Genomic DNA, 17,368 nt, shown 5'->3' with positions numbered 1-17,368 from the left:
GTCTCTGCTCCGTCTCTGCATTTCACTTCTAACTTTCCTGTTCCCAAGAAAGGTAATTGACATAAAATGTGAACTGTTTCCGGCTCAATAGATGTCACCTAGCCTGTTCAGCATAAAACATAGAACATTACAGTACAGGCCCTTTGGCCCACAATGTTGTGCCAACATTTTATCCTGATCTAAGATCTATCTAACCTTTCCCTCCCACATAGCCCCCTATTTTTCTATCATTCATGTGTCTATCTAAGAGCCTCTTAAATGTTCCTAATGTATCTGCCCCCACAACCTCTGCCAGCAGTGTGTTCCACACACTCACCACTCTTATTTTAAAAACACTTACCCCTGACATCCCCCTTATACCTTCCTCCCATCACCTTAAAATTATGTCCCCTCGTGTTAGCCATTGTCACCCTGGGAAAAAGTCTCTGATATTCCACTCGATCTCTGCCTCTTATCATCTTGTACACCTCCTATCAAGTCACCTCTCATCTTCCTCTCCAAAGAGAAGTCCTAGCTCACTCAACCTATCCTCATAAGACCATGCTCTCCAATCCAGGCAACGTCCTGGTAAATCTCCTCTGCACCCTCTCTAAAGCTTCCACATTCTTCCTATAATGAGGTGACCAGAACTGAACACAATACTCCAGTGTGGTCTAACCAGAGTTCTATAGAGCTGCAACATTACCTCGCAGCTCTTGAACTCAATACCCCAACTAATGAAGGCTGACATACACCTTCTTAACAACCTTATCGACCTGCGTGGCAACCTTGAGGGATCTATGGACGTGGACCTCAAGGTCCCTCTGTTCCTCCACACTGCTAAAAGTCCTGACATTAACCTTATTCTGCCTTCAAATTCGATCTCCTGAAGTGTATCACTTCACACATATCCAGGTTGAACTCCATCTGCCACTTTTCAGGTTTTTCAGGTCTCCAGCATTTTCAGGTTTTATTTCAGATTTCCAGACTTTGCAATATTTAGCTTTTGTACTAATATTAGCTTTGCAACAAGGTACAGCATCCTACTCTAAACTTAAGATTTGTAAAGGTTCATTGAATTTGATTTGAACTATTAATCCTTTTCCACAGAAAAAGATTATTTTGAGTCTATGGTCCATAGGGGGAGATGTTATGGCAAGTTTCAGTGATGTAGTACAAATAATATCAGTAGATTTTCAATCAGGGATGCTTCAACTCCAGACAGTTAAGAGGGGAGTGTTGTGAAACTGTAGTAGAGGAAATAACAGGATGAAATAATTAATGATTATAGCCATGGTTTTACTTTTCTCTCAGTTGAAAATTCATTATACTTTTTAAACAAAAGCTAAATATGCTGTGACTCCTTTGTTAATGATGGAAAATATTTTGCAGAATTTTTGAAGGTTTGCATTCATTGTAGATGGAATTTGGAGAATTACTTTCATCATCCTCACTTTTCTTTCCTCTGCCCTCCCAATCTTTGCAAGATAATGCATTTCCTAGAAAATTTAGTTTGGAATGGGTGTTTATAAAAGGTCTTTAGCTAGGTAGCTTAATTTTGAATGATGATGAGGAAAGGTCAAAGAAATTGTAAAGGTTTCCCTATCTGCTGTAGTTCTGCACTACTTTCCTGGAGAATTTGAGAAGAAAACTTGTAATTTTAAAAATAGACTTTTTTTGGGCAGGATGAATAGTTGACCTTTCTGTTGTGGATATAGCCAGTTTAAAGGTCTTGGTTCCAAAATCATTTCAACTGTTTCATGCACATTAACTGAGGTGACTTGAATCATTTATTCTTGCTATTTTAAATTTATCCTATTTTGGATTTTCTTGGTGTAGGTGAATACACAAGAATTTTAGTTTATAAACAAAATCCTTGAAGTGAGAGTAGTAGCACAATAATGTGAATCTTTGTCTGCCTGTAGCTTGTGGAAGAAGGAATTTGGAAAATCTGGGAATTCAGTGGGGGATGGTGGGGCAAATGAGGTGCTGCTTTAAGTAAATTATGGTGCAGATCAATTAGCTTAAAGGGCCTGCTAATATCATTGTTTTGATTTTTATGGGTTTAGACAAGTAGCTACACTAGGACAAACCTTGTTTATCTCTTATTTGTTGTCTTCAACTAAAGATGTAGCTTTTTTCCTCTCCTCTCCACTCTCCAAAGTGTCTCCACTCCACTCCCAAATTTTTCCCCTCATATTTTGCTTTTCTAAAGACATGGATTCTGTAGATCTTTTTGTGTAAGCCAAGACTGATTACTGAAGAATTTCAACTGAGCATGAATTTGCTCGTACTTGCTGTACTTGGCCAGTAATTGTCATTGAACAGCATGAGAACCCCCTCTGATTTTTCCAACCAGTAGTCAATTGAATGGAGCCCATTTGTCATTTTTCTCCTGCTCAGCTGTTTGTACTGTGGATTGATAATGGGACATCCCTTTAGTAACTTGTCTGTACGCTTCTCATATTAGACATTTTGAAATGTTATTGTCCATTGTATAAAGGGGATTTTGAATTACCCAAGAAAATTGGCTGAAATTGGTCTCCCATTTGTAACCAAAAACATTTGAGTTTTGTGCATGAGTATGTTACTGAAATAAGTAACTTGCACTTTTTGCACTCCAAATAATGACTGCTGCTTGATTCAATAGTAGCCTTGTTCTCAAGATAGCTGAGCTTTCATTGATGGATCTTTGCTTGCATTCCCTCTCTTTAAGAATGTTGCAGAAATAGGAAAGGCATGTCTTTAATCAACTGGTATATTTTGCAGATTTACAGCAAGTCAACTAAAATGCAATTCCTGTTCATTTTGTATCAGCTTATTATGTGTCCATGCAATAATATGGTGGATTTATTGTTCATTGGGGTATTTTTATAAAATTTGCTAGTAAAGTACAACTTAAATCAATTTTGAGGAAATTGAGAATTCTACAATATTAGGCCTCTCCTGTTGTGTTTTGGACCAGGGCATGAGTATAGTGCTGCCCAACACATTTCCCTCTCGTGCTGACAAACTTCTGCTTTCTGCTTCCCTGTTTTCTTCCTCCGTCACACACCGCCTTGGCATATCAACCACCATTCTTCTTGTTCTTCCCCCTACCCTCAACTTTTGGTATTGGTTTATTATTGTCACTTGTATCGAGGTACAGTGAAAAACTTGTCTTACATACTGATCGTACAGGTCAATTCATTACACAGTGCAGTATCTGTGGTGCATCGATTAAAAGTTGGTGAGTGTCAAAGGGGACAAACAGAATTTCTTTAGCCCCCTGAGGAAGTAGAGGCACTGGTGAACTTTCTTGGCAGTGGCATCTACATGATTTGACCAGGACAGGCTATTGGTGATGTTCACTCCACCCTCTCAACCCTCTCGATCTCAGCACCGTTGATGTAGACAGGTGCATGTACACTGCCCCCTTTCCTGAAGTCAATGACTAGCTCTTGTTGACATTGAGGGAAAGGTTGTTGTCATGACACTGTCACCAAACTCTCTCTTTCCTTCCTGTACTCTGACATCGTTGTTTGAGGTATGGCCTGCTACGGTGGTATCATCTGGAAACTTGTAGATAGAGTTAGAGCAGAATCTGGCCACGCAGTCATGAATATATAGGGAGTAGGGTAGAGACCTGAGGACACAGCCTTGTAGGGCACCAGTGTTGAGAATAATCATGCTGGAGCTATTGCTGCCTATCCTCACAGATTGCGGTCTGTTGGTCAGAAAGTCAATGATCCAGTTGCAGAGGGATGTGTTGAGTCCCAGGTCTCGGAGTTTGGTGATAAGCTTGCTTGGAATTATAGTATTGAATGCAGAGCTGTAGTCAATAAGCAATATTCTAATGTAGGTGTCTTTACTGTCCAGATTCTCTAGAGCTGTGTGTAGGGCCAGGGAGATGGCGTTTGCTGTAGACCTGTTTCGGTGATAGGCGAATTGCAGTGGGTCGAGACTGTCTGTCCGTCAGGCTGGAGCTGATGCATGCTATGACCAGCCTCTCAAAGCACTTCATGATGGTGGACGTTGGAGCCACTGGTCGGTAGCCATTAAGGCATGTTACCTTGCTTTTCTTCGGTACTGGGATGATAGTGGAATCTGATTTTACTTCAGATTTCCAGTATTTGCTCTTTGATTTATTTTATAATTGAAGGAAGTTTCTTCCAAAACCTTCATAACTGCTATTTTAAGAACAAAGTATGCTGGAGATAATCAGATGGTCAGGAAGCATTTTTGCAGAGTGAAGTGGAGGTGGTGATTCATGTCTGTATCATTTCATCAGAACTCAGAAGCAGCTCTGGTATAGTTGCTGCTTCCAATCACTTTTTTCCCCTTGAGACTAATAATGACGTTATTTCTTGTTACTTCTCTGCACTATCAATGGTTTGAGAGTATTGGGTCACATCCTCTGTGGTATAAGGCTTTGAGTTTCATATTCATCTCAAACAGAAAAAGAGCAAAGTTACAAGCGATCATTTAGAATTGTACTTGCTGTAAAGCCACATTAATGGAATTGAGTTTCTCATTTTTTCTTTTAAGAAAATGCATGCATAAAACAATACAAGCAATCCCTCTCTCTCCGGGGTGCAGGGCTGCTTTCCTAGAAAATGGTCTGTATCACAATTTTCTGTAAAGCAAAGTTGTCTTTTGTTTATCAAAAAAATGCAAATTGAAGAAAAATATATTTTTTTTTTTGCAAATTTCATAATGAATTTTCCATATTCCAGATTTTTTTGGTTGTGATTTGTGAATTTCATAAGGGTGCATTTGTTATCCAAACTGCCATATCAGGGGAGTTGCCTGTACTAGGCTTTGTTTTTTGGTAAGATGTGTGATGGTGAACATTTATAAGTAGTGTATCGGGGGTGTGCAGCATTGGTGATGGAACTGATTTTTAGGTGATTAAAATTAGGGATATCACGTGGTATTTTGATGCATTTTTCTTTTGACTATTAGTATGACTAAGGTTAATGGTATCAATTCTAGAATGCAAGAATATGTTTGGGATCAAATTTAAATTTATCAATGTAATTATTTTGTAAATAGTGTTTATGTCCAGGTCAAAGGGAGCTGGTTGTATGGGAGAAAGAAGGCATAGAAATGGAGAACTAACCTCAAGCAAATTTTCCACAAGGGTAACAAGAAATGCATCCTGGTGGTGTTGCATAGATTTATTTTGCAATTGGACTATTTACAATAAAACTCCAATAATCTGGCAGCACAAGAGGTGGTTCCAGACTGGCAGATTTTGTGTGCTATTGGAAGTTATTCCTGTTAATGCTCCAACACACCTTTTTAAAGGACTTATTTTGGATATTGCGCAGAATTAATCTTTCCAGTGAATCCAATAAGTTTAAAGGGAGTGCAAGAAACAGAGTCCTTGTCAGTTTAAAGACCCTGGGAACTGGGGCCCTAGTGAGTTGGAAGGAAGCACATTGTTGTTTAACCTTAGCTGAACTTCTGATCCTGTAACTTCTGTATTATAAAACTTTCTGCTTCAGAGTATACTGTTGGCTTTGTCAGTCAACAATTTAAGTCTCTCTTTTTCCAGGCAGACTTTCTGTTCTATATCTGTAAACTTTAGCTGGTTGAAAATTCTGTTGACCATGTCCTTTTAGTTTTAGCCCATTCACCTCTCCTGTCTTCAAGTTATGTTGCCTCCCCAGGCCCCCAAAACATTAGAATTTAAACATTTGTTTGAATGTTTCATTATCTTGCCTCAACCTTTCTTTAAACTATTCATTTCCCTTTCTAAACGGTTGTACATATATGTCAGAGACAGGAGTCAGAGCCTGATCACAATGCTCTGGATTTCCCCCATTGCATGTTCTGTTTTTGTCTCTCTTGTAAGAACTTGCTTAAACCAACTACTTTGCTCTTCATTGCTCTCTTCCTTTCACTTCACCTACAGTTGATTATGCTTCTGAAATGCGAAGGAATGTTTTTCCTGGTTAAGTTGCTAATTTTTAACTATAACATGATCTCGACACAAAAATATGATAAAAAGTAACTAACTGCAGATGCTGGAAGTACCATTATAAAGAGAAAATAGTGGAAATCAGTAGGGCAGGTGGCTTTTGTGAAGTGATAAATGGAGTTAGCATTTCAGATTGACCTACAGTCATACCTGAAAACTGACTTTTTTCCTTATCAGATGCTACCTGACTTGGTGAGTATTTCCAGTATTTTCTGCTTTATATTTGAATAATATTGTATGGATATCTTCTTGCATGAAAAATGCGTACTTGATCGTTAACATTTATTCTGTCAGTAGCACAGTACCAAAAGGTACCCAGGCAGATGCCTTTAGACTTTGAGGTACACTTCCATCACCTATATTGAAAGGAATTTGTGAAAAGACTAATTTAGAATAATCTGAAGCTAAAGTTTTCTCATCTCCTGCCTGGCAACCTGTTAGCATATAAATTTTTGGTTTCATTTTCATTCACGATGTTTAGTGTTAGTGCAATAGGTCCTGTGAAGAACTTCTAAATTTTAGAATTCATTTGCTTGAAACAGAATTGAAGATGTGCTGCAACAGCAACCAAAAGTGAGCCATGAATTTCTTTGGCACCTTTTTATAGTCTCCAGGTGACCAAGAACCTTGCAACCAATTAACAGAATTTGGCAATCAAGCTAAACACAGCAGGATCTTGCAAACAAGAATGAGGTAAATGACTAAGTGAACTGAGATAAATGATTTTGGGTCACTGGTAGAAGTTCTGAGCCCTTTGAATAGTTTTGAGTGGTGTTTTGCAGTCACTCCAGATTATGGATGGATCATTAGTTTAAAGCATCTTTATCCATGCAGTGTACCCTCAATATGGCAATGAACTGTTCACCTTGATTGTGCTCTGGAGTTTAACCCATGAATTTCCTTGTGTGTTTAAAGTGTTACTATTTAAGCTGAGACTGACAAACATTGTATTTGCATGAATTTTGGGTTGGTGTTGGTTTATTATTGTCACTTGTACTGAGGTACTGTGAGAAACTTGTCTTGCATATTGATCGTATGTTATTTGTTGTACTGTCTTCTTGCAGAAATGGTGATCCCCTCTCAGATTAAATAGATGTCCGCTTAAGTGATTTCCCTTTTGGAGTGTGAAGTTATTTGCACTCTTGTGTTTGATGGAGTTTGTAGGTGAAAACATTTTAAGTGTTCTCAAATGTTTTAATAAACATTTTGCATATATTGTTGAGAACACCAGTCAGATTCTCAAGTCTAGGCTTGTGAAATGCATTGAACTTTAAGTAAACATGAACCATGTTATAGTCCCATCAAAAAGATGTGGTAACATTAACATTGTACTAGGTCTTTGTCCTAAGTTCTGATTTCTAAAGTTTTTGTTATATTGACAAAGCATTAATAGAGTTGATGCAGATTTTAAAAAAATAATTGTATTTTTTGAATTCATTTAAGATGCAAGCTTTTCTGGCATGGGCAACATTTATTGCCATTCTTGAAGGTGGTGGTCATTTGTTTTGTTAAACCATTGTACAGACCTTGACTTATGAACATCATGTAAGTATGAACAAGCTCCTGTAGATACTATTACATCCACATGTGAACTAGTCTTTTGGAATGGTGGGGTGGGAAAAGGAACCTGTTTACATGTAACAGTAATCAGACACAATTATCTCTTAAGAGGACAGGCTGCCAGCTTCACTGTGGGAGGCCACTTAAGAGAGTTGCTTTGGAAATTGACAATTGCTTCCATTGATACTTGTGCAACAATACTCTGTTAAACAATATAGCATGCACTGATGCTTCCAGCCCATAAAAACCAACATTGAGTGTGGGACATCCTGACTCTGTGCCATTATAACTAGGTAGGAGAAGGCAACTTAATGTTCATGTTAATTGGCCCTCATGAGCACTATTCATTACAATACTGTGGAGGTACGGTTCGTGTACAGTGACTTTTGTATATTTTCAGACTTCTCCGTTAAAAACAGAACCCATTTGTAACTTGGCAGCCTGTTGTTTGTGTGGTTAAGGTACAGCTGCTGTGATATTGTGCAGGATGTTCCAGTGTTCAGACCCAAATGTTGATGAATTTCCAAATCAAAATGGTGCGAGTCATAAAGGGAAACTTGTATTCTCATGTTTGCTGCCCTTGTCCTCCTCTCAGTTGGAGTTTGAAGTCTTGGAGTGCTTTTTGAAGAAGTCTTATTGTGTTGCTGCAGGCTGTTTTGTAAATAATGAGAAAGGCACCCATCATGCTTATGTCTTTGGGAAAGGGTGAATGTGCTTGTGATGTGAATCAACTTGGTTGCTTCATTCATTATAATGTTGAACCAAATAATTGTTGGCACGAGAGTAATCAAGCAAGCTGAGATAATTTGGTCACAATCCTGATGTGCCTTGAAGATGGCAAGTTGTTTGCTGCAGGACATCAGACTTATGATCTTGTAGCCAAGTATTTAAGTGTGCTGGTCAGATTTTCTCGTTAATTGTGATCCTCAGAATATTGAAGGTGGGGGAATTCTCTCGTAATACCATTTGAAGTGGTTAGATTCTTTGGAGATGGCTGTTGCTTGGGACTAGTGTGGTCAATAGTTTACTGTTGTCCAGGTTTTGCTGTAGGCAGAAATAAACAGCTTTAATATTAGGAGCAGCAAATGGAATTGAACATTATATAATCTATTGGCAAAACCTTCACTTCTGACCTTGAGGAAACCCTGGGTAGCTGAGACGATTGACCTCCAAGTACCTTTTGTGTAAAGTGACTCGAGTCAGTGGAGATTCTTCTCCTTGGTGCCCACTAACTATGGTTTTAGCCATGCTCCTTGGTACTAAACTCATTGCTGTCATCTGACTTCTAGAATTCAACTCATTTGATCATGTTTAGGTCAAGGCTAATGCGATCCAGAACTGAATGGTCTTTTCCCTCTGGCTTTTTCAAATTATTTAATTGTTTTTAAATTTTGCAGCTGCTTTGATGGGATTTGAATCCTTTGGATCATTTGATTGAAGTCTCTGGATTTCCAGGACACTGTGCAATTTCTCTTGCACTTTTAAAAATGATTAAAATCTGGTGGAAAAGAGCAACTTGAACTCTTCCAAATGGTAGTTTGAAAAGTGTACGCATGCCAGATTTGCACTTTGCTAATCTAGTTAAATTTGCCTTAATTCAGCCACCAGTTAATGAAGATGTTTAGATTTGCAAGTCTTTTGAATAACCTTGAATGCGTCAAACCAATTTAATGCTTACTGAAATTGCTGTCATCCAGTATTGGTACAGTACATCAGACATGATTTAAAAAAAAAATTATGTACTATATTGCTTTGCTGTAAATTTGAGTTGAAACTGTTGTTGCTTCCCCTTCATCTTGCCCTGTGAATTAACCGGCTGCACTGACGATTGTTTTGCACGTGCTTCCACTGAATCGGACAGGAATTTGTGATAAATGTTCAGTTTATTGCTCTGTCATTGATATAGAATTAAATTGCAGCACAATAAACGTAACACTGGTACAAGGTGAAGGTTTCTCTGCCCCATATGGCAGTGACAACTTGGTTGATTCTTTACTGACCTAGTGGTATGTCTATCTCCAATCTAATATGATTTCCTATGGCAGGGGTCCTCTTTAAATGTACTAATCTGTCATGCACTAAGAAGTTGGAATCCCTTTATCTGGGTTTTATTTTGCTTGACTGATCTGATGCCTGACTGCTCAAGGGTAGACTTGGTTCTCTATCGTGATTGAAGTTTTTGCTCACTGTGATTTGCACAAGATTAGTATTCCAGCCATGCTTCATTCTCAACGAAATGGATAGAGCACAATCAATTGTATTACTTTGCTTGTCTCATGATTATTACTTGTGTAATCCTGTAAGTAAAGCACAGGAGATTGGTTGTATATAGGATGCAGTTGTAATAGTGCATTTATTTCACTTGGTTTCAGAACAAATTGCTTCTATTTTGCTTTGCACAAGGCCACAGCTGGAGGAAATCGCTTTTTGACTTTTGGTTAAGAAGCATAACTAAATATAATCTTTATTGCTGCACAGATGTTGAACATCGTTTTATGGTGTTCATGTAGATTTACTAATGAAATCTTAATGCAATAGCTTGAAGCTTTAGTTTTTTCTATTTTGTCACTTTTTGGCTGTAACCAAAAATGTCTTGTCAGAAAAACTTTTATGCTAAAATTGTTTTGACTGTTGCCATTTGCAAAAACCACAACAAAGAAACTGCTCAGTATGTAGAGAGCTCACGTTTTGAATGCTTAAAGGTCAGTTTGACATTTTATTGACTAGTTTTAAAGTTTATAATTATTGATGGGATTATGCTTGAGGGTTTTATCCTAATGAGGTTATTGGATTGTTTGAAGCAGCCGGAGACCAGCGATTTGTTCAGTGATTTTTGCTTTTAAAAAGATGGAGTTATGGCATAAAACATCGCCAAATGGCACCATTTGACCTATTGAGCCTGCAACTCGTTGAAAGAGCATTACAATTAGTCATAATCCTGTGCTATTGCCCCAAAGCACTTCAAACATGGGTTCATGTCACTCAAAGTTCCCACTGCATCCTGTCTATATAAATGAGTTCTAATTTCCAGTTCTTTGTAACACTTAAAAGGTGTGTTTTTCTAACTTTTTGCTAGTTCTGATGGAAGATCATTGACCTGAATCATTAACCCTGTTTCTCATTCCACATATGCTGCCTGATTTGAGTATTTCCAGTAGTCTTTTAGATTTTATTTTGCTTCTTGCATAATTTGCTTTTCTAATGTTAATTAATGCAAGCTGACCATGTTTGGAACATCAGTACTTGGAAAGTACTAAAATTTACTGTAATCTAAGTTCACTTTATACCATTACAAATAGTTTTCAACTTAATAGAATAAAGACAGTGGCTGATGCAGCGTGGGTTGCTTTCAAAATTGTCTGAAATCATAAGCAGTTCTGCAGTTTTTGGCTTCCAGCAATTGCATGATTAAAAGGTATAAAAATTTATTATATTTAATAAAAAAATGCATGTTTACAAGCAATGGTCAGCCTCTCTTCAAATAACAGCTGTACATTTTCAGATCTAGTATGAAAGTAGGAGTGAACGGCAAAATATTGATAGTGCACGAATGGAAATAAGAATGAAAAGTTCTGATGACCTTGCTTGCCTTGGAGCTGGAAGATGATATGAACAGAACCTTTTTCCTTTTTAAATGAGTTGTTAAAATGAAACAGCTCCCGGTTTTGCCTTCCTCTCACCATAAGTGCTCTCTGACCTGCATCTTCTGTTTTGCATTACAGAATTGGCAGTGTTTATTAGATGCTTGGAATGACTCTTCACCCTGCACATACACTGCCCTTTTTTCCCATCAACCACTTTTTTGACCATCACCCTTGTAGTATATTTTATCTTAGAATTGACAATGTATCCAATTTTGATCTGGTAAATTAGCACATGTGCTATGGAGCTTTGGGAGAACCATTTAAGAATCTTGGCAAGAAGTTTGTTAGTTTTCATGAGGCAGCAGCCAACAACTGGATTAATGCAATAACAACATGCATTGTTTTACAGTTGTTAATCAGGACAATGTAGACTCTGAATTTTATTGTGGAACATTTCACCTCTGGGTATTGCAGAGAATGATGGAGTAGCTTTCTTGCAGACCATCGTTTTTCATTTTCCACATTTAAACGTCAAGTATTTCCATCCTGCTGACTAAAATTTCAAAAGGTAAGTTTTTATAGTATGTTAAGCTGAGGAAAATTATCTTCTAGTATTAAAAAAAAACACCATTTGAGGAAAGTTTGTTATTTTGAATTGATGGATTTTGAGGAGAAACAAAGTGAATCTGAATTATTGGATCTAAGCAGCAAGTCAAGAGCACAAAGTAGTAAGAATGACAACTGAGGAGCTCATGAGAAAACAAGTATGAGTTTTAAAATTGTACTGGGGATATGGGAGCCAGTGAAAGTTGGGAAGGACTAAATTACACTTAAATTGGGCTTGGTGTAAACTACAATGTATGAATTCTGAGAAGATGGCTGGCAAAGGTATCAGTCTGTAGGTGATTATTTAGCAGAGGGGGCCATATTGTAATTAGAGGATATTCTTGTATTGGAGTGTGTGGTTGTGCTGTGTCACATTTGTGGAATACAGACTGTATACCTTAAGTTGACTTGGAGTATTGTGTACAGTTTTAGCTGCCCTGTTATAGGAAAGATGTTCTTAAACTAGAAAGAGTGCAGAGGAGATTTGCCAGGATGTTGCCTGGACTTGGGGCATGAGTTACAAAGAGTTTGCATATACTAGGACTTTATTCCCTGGAGCGTAGGAGATTGAGGGGTGACCTGATAGAAGTATATAAGATCATGAGGGGCTCAGAGGGTGAAAGTACATAGTCTTTTTCCCAGGGAGGGGGCTGCTAAAAACAAGAGGGCATTGGTTTAAGATCAGAGGTGAGGATTTAAAAGGGACATCAGGGGCAACTTCACGCAAAGGGCAGTGTGTATTTGGAATGAGCTGCCAGAAATGGTGGTTGAGGTGGGCACATTAGCAACATTTAAAAGTCATTTAGATAAATACATGGATAGAGGTTTGGAGGGTTATGGGCCAAATGTGGTCAGATGGGACTAGCTTGCTGGGCAACAGAGTCAGCATGGATAAGTTGGGCGGAAGGGCCTGTTTCCATGCTGTGCGACACTGTCTAGAGATCATGTTCCTGAGATGGCCAGGATTTGCCATTAGCCTCTTCAGAGCCTTCACTGGTGTCATTTGGCTTGGAATTGATGTCATTAATTAAACTGGCATTTAAAATTTCTATCTCTGTTTTCTTAAGATGACAGTGCATACTGAGTATGCCTTGAGAAGCACATTGCATATTAATTTAGTTTTTAAAATGAACTCTAATTTATCTCTCCCTAAACGTTTTTAACTTAAATGACAGTTTAGTGTTAGAATTCACAAAAGATTGTGAATTAAAATGTGTGCAAGTGAATTGAAAATATTTCGTAATACTACCCAAAACAGAGCAGATATATTCCAATATCTTGGCCAATGCTTCCTGCAATACACATTGCTTTTTGAGGGATCTTGTTAAGTGTGCAAATTGCCTGCTATCTTGTCAAAAATGTCCAATTTATCTGCTTGAGTTGTCTTGAACATAAGATGCAAGAGAAATGAATTTTCATATCAATTTGAATATTATTTCTAATTAAATATATTGGGTGCACCTGCATGCAGACTCATTATAAGTAGAACGTTCCCATTATGTACTTAACCTAAGCAATTGTGCATATGCTGACCATCTGACGATATTTGAGTGTGTTTTAATTACTCTTCAAAGACACCAGAAGTGACTGGATTGCTCCAGGTACTACAAAACTGCTGGCAGTACCACTGACAAACTGTTCTGTTAAGTTAGCAACCTGTTTGAGATATTTAGGGAAAATTTCAGTTAAACATTTTAGATAATACTGAAGCTATAATTTTAGAATGGTGGATTAGTCTAGTTTCATGTTGAAGAAATAGTGGTAGATTAAAATTGGTGGACATGATTTTAAGTACTTTCTGATTTGTTCTATTCATAAGATGGGCAACTAATATTGCATAAATTATTTTTGCAACATCATTTTGTTTAGATTTGAGGCATTTCATCGCATTGGGATCTATGGTTTACATTTGAGATTCATGGAACTGCACTACACAATTTAGAAGAAAAAGGGTTCCAAAATAAACATTCGTTTTGCTGCTTGCAGTGACAAATTATGGTTTCAGTTTAGGAATTATTAAAGTAGTGCTCCCTACCAAGAAATATTTGCAATAATGCTTGCATTGTAAATTTGTTTAGTTACTGTGGTAAATGAAATCATGAAGGTGCATTGCTTTCGTTTTTTTGGGAGTGCAAACATGGTATCAAAAGCCATGTATGATCCATTTGAATGATTTAACCTTCAGGGCATTTGGTGTGTATTGGAAGGCGGCAACCTAATAATAACTTATTATTTGATGGCCCATTGCCAAGCTGAACAATCATGAGGAGGAAGTAACAAGTTGGAGTATTTCCTTTTGTTACTCAGCACTTTTATTTCTTAAGCACTTGGCTGTTCCAAGCACACCCTGTATTAACATGGACATTATTGTCACTGGTTCTGCATCTTTTTATTTCTGTTCCTTGTTAACATATGATGTGGCTTTTACTGATGACACTTTTGCTGTTACAGGCTTTTTAAAGTGTTTCTTGTGTGACATGTCCTAGAGGCTTTAAGCTTAGTGTTAACTAATGTGTTTTGTTGTGACACCCAAAATGAATGGCTGCAACAGCATGGGATCTAAATTAAGTTTTGAATGTGTTAATGTGGTCATAATTAATAATTCTCATGTCATGCTAGTTTAACTTATTCTATTTAAACAGAAAATTTACTTACCAATATTTGGTTCAGATTACAGACCTCAGGATTTATGCTTGTTGTTTGACTTGTAATTCAGCTCCAGTTATTACTTTAAATTTATTAAATTTCTAACATTATCCTAATCTATTAAATTGTGGTAAAAGGGCTTTGTATATTTTGTGGACTTGGCAATACCAAATTCACTTTTCCTACATAATTTTCTCCACTTGACAATTAGCTTGACAGATTATTTCAAAATTGATGCCAAGGCCACTCTAAAGTGATGTGAACATAGAACACCACAGCATAGGAACATGTCCTTCGGCCCACAAAGTTATGCTGATCATGATGCCAATTTAAACTAATCCCATCTGCCTACACATGGTCTATATCCCTCCATTCCCTGCATGTTCAGGTGCCTGTCTAAATGACTTTTAAATGTTATCTTGTCTGCTTCCACCTCTTCCCCGGCAGCACATTCTTGTCACCTACCACCTTGTGTTTTAAAAATAGAATTGCCTCATAAATCTCCTTTACACTCTTCACCTCCCCCCACCCCCCCCCACCTTAATGCTACGCCCTCTAGTGGGGCAGTCAATTTCCACGTGCCATGTATATCCATATTTTTGCAACTGAGTTTGGAAACTAGGTAATTACTAACAAGAGCCTAAATCCTTTTTAGTTTTAAATACTATTTAATGGATCAATAGTCTTGGATATATGATTGGTTATTTATACTATAATTGATATTTTAAAAAGTGGATTAAATTGTAAAATTAAAATTTTGGATTAGTTTGGGACTCAAAACTAGTGTAATCTAACAGCTTTAAACTGTATAGATTGAAACACTGTCTTTTTGTTTCATTTTATGATGCTGAATTTGTGTTTAGAAATAAGTTGATATCATCTTGGAAAAATTGCTCCTCCAAATCTCATAACTTTTGCTTTCAAGTTTATAAAGTAACATCTTTTTATTAATCTACAATGTTATTCTCGTAGGATAAGGTGGTTTAGAAGGTAGAAGAGGCCTTATACTATTACACTTCATTGCTTTTGAGATGAAATTTGGATTCCTTATAGTAAATGTTGATTTTTTTCTTCCCCCTCAAATGATAAAACATCAAACTCTTGAATGTGTAATTTGAGTAATAAATATAGTGTTTCACAGCATCCCTACGTGAGGTGAAGATTCTTCCTTTTTTTGTTTTTGGCTCCTTTTCATTGATTTTTGGGAAGCAGCAGGACAGAATCCTCTTCGCTAAGGCATTGACTATCAGTCAAAGCCAGCAAGGAGTTGTATAAGAGGAATGTTTCTCCAAAGGGAGATTTGGAAAGTAATAACTAACAGCTGTTCACTATATCACCACAGTTACTTGTATTGTTTTCTGTAGTAATGTATACAGCATAGGGTATCAACTACTACTTACATCCATGTTGGAGGGAATATGCTGTTGAATAGGGGTATTTTCATTCGGATTATTTTGTCAATGGTGTCAAGCTTGAGTGCCATTGGAACTATTCTCAACTAGGCAAATAGAGTATTCTATTGCACTTTTGATTTTTGCCCTGTAGATGATGGAAAAACTTTGGAGAGTTAAGTGAATTACTTGTTGCAGGACATCCAGCCTTTTCACCTGCTTGTAGCCACAATGTTTATATGGCCTGTCCTTTTGCTTCTGGGTAGTAGTGTGCCCCTGCTGCAAGCAACCCTCAAATGATTGATTGGGGAAGTTCTTGTGATAATGCCATAGGATGTTAAGGGTGTGCCATTAAACTTTTATGGAGATGGTCATTGTCTGGTACTTGAGTGGCATAAATTTTCCACTTACCAGCATAAGCTTGAATGGTGTAAATGTCTTGTTGCATATGGGTATGGGCTGCTTCACTGTAGGAGTTGCCAATGGAATTCACAACTGCAATCATCAGTAAGTATTCTTGCATCTGATTTTGTAACTGGAGGGAAGGAACTGAAAAAGATTGGGTCCGTTCCCTATCCTGGTCATCTCCAATTATGAAGTTGTTTGGCTGATTTGATTGGCCTCTTTCAGTGACCATGGACATCTTTGTGAGAGAGGGTTTTAGCCCCGGGAGAAATTTCCATTTGAACTTGATGTTATTAAGCCTTCTTGATGCCAACTCTAAGTTCCTTCTTGATGTCAGAAGCAGTTATGCTTGCTTAGCCTCTGGAATTCATTTTTTTTGGTCTATATTTGGACTAAACCTGTAAGAAATCGAGAACTGTGATTTATTTTGACCCACACTGAGCTACTAATTGAAAATGGTCTGAAGTTATAATTGGCTGTGTAGAATTTGCCCTGCTTTTTTGTGGATAGACTCTCTACCTGGACTATTTTCCATCTTTAGTCTGGTAGCACCACTGCTGAACAGGAATATCTGGTCTCAGTCTCTACTTTAAGATGTCTTTATTAGTCACATGTACATCAAAATACACCTTTTTGCATAGTGTTTTAGGGGGGTAGCCTGCAAGTGTCGCCATACTTCTGGCACCAACATAGCATGCCCACATCTTCCTAATCTGTGCGTCTTTTGGAATGTGGGAGGAAGCCGGAGCACCTGGAGGAAACCCACACAGACATGGGGAGAATGTACAAACTCCCTACAGACAGTGGCTGGATTTGAACCCAGCTCACTGGCACTGTGAAGCGTTATGCTAACCGCTACACTACCATGCCAGCATAGCACTAGAACATGCTAGAGCATAGCACTTCAGCACTCTAGCTGTGTGCTGTCAAGGTCTATGACCTTTTGATTTTTTTTCCAGGATACTCATTCATCTCTTGATATAATGTAAAGTAAATTGCAATGGTAGAAGACTGACCTCAGTAACATTAGACCTCTTGAATAGTTTGAGATACATGAACCACATGATATTTGTCTCAAGAAAGCTGTAAATATTTATTTGTATTTGCGCTCTATGCTGTGCTCTGCTATCATCGGGTCATTTTGGACGTGATCTTTTATAATCATCCCCTGGCTTGATGATAGCAAGGGATTTGTCATGCAACAAAGTTCAGGTTGTTTTTATCAATACTGT

The 17,368-nt window shown here is 37.7% G+C and overlaps 1 protein-coding gene across 14 annotated transcripts in view; it reads left to right on the top strand.

Annotated features, from left to right (window-relative positions):
• The window catches only part of fbrsl1 (fibrosin-like 1), a 763,594-nt gene that overhangs the window by 38,955 nt on the left and 707,271 nt on the right, over window positions 1-17,368 (top strand). The gene's annotated exons all lie outside the window — the stretch shown is intronic.

This window comes from Pristis pectinata, chromosome 17 (assembly GCF_009764475.1).
Source record: "Pristis pectinata isolate sPriPec2 chromosome 17, sPriPec2.1.pri, whole genome shotgun sequence".
Lineage (NCBI taxonomy): Eukaryota > Metazoa > Chordata > Chondrichthyes > Rhinopristiformes > Pristidae > Pristis > Pristis pectinata.
This window is presented reverse-complemented; position numbering and strand designations above follow the sequence as displayed.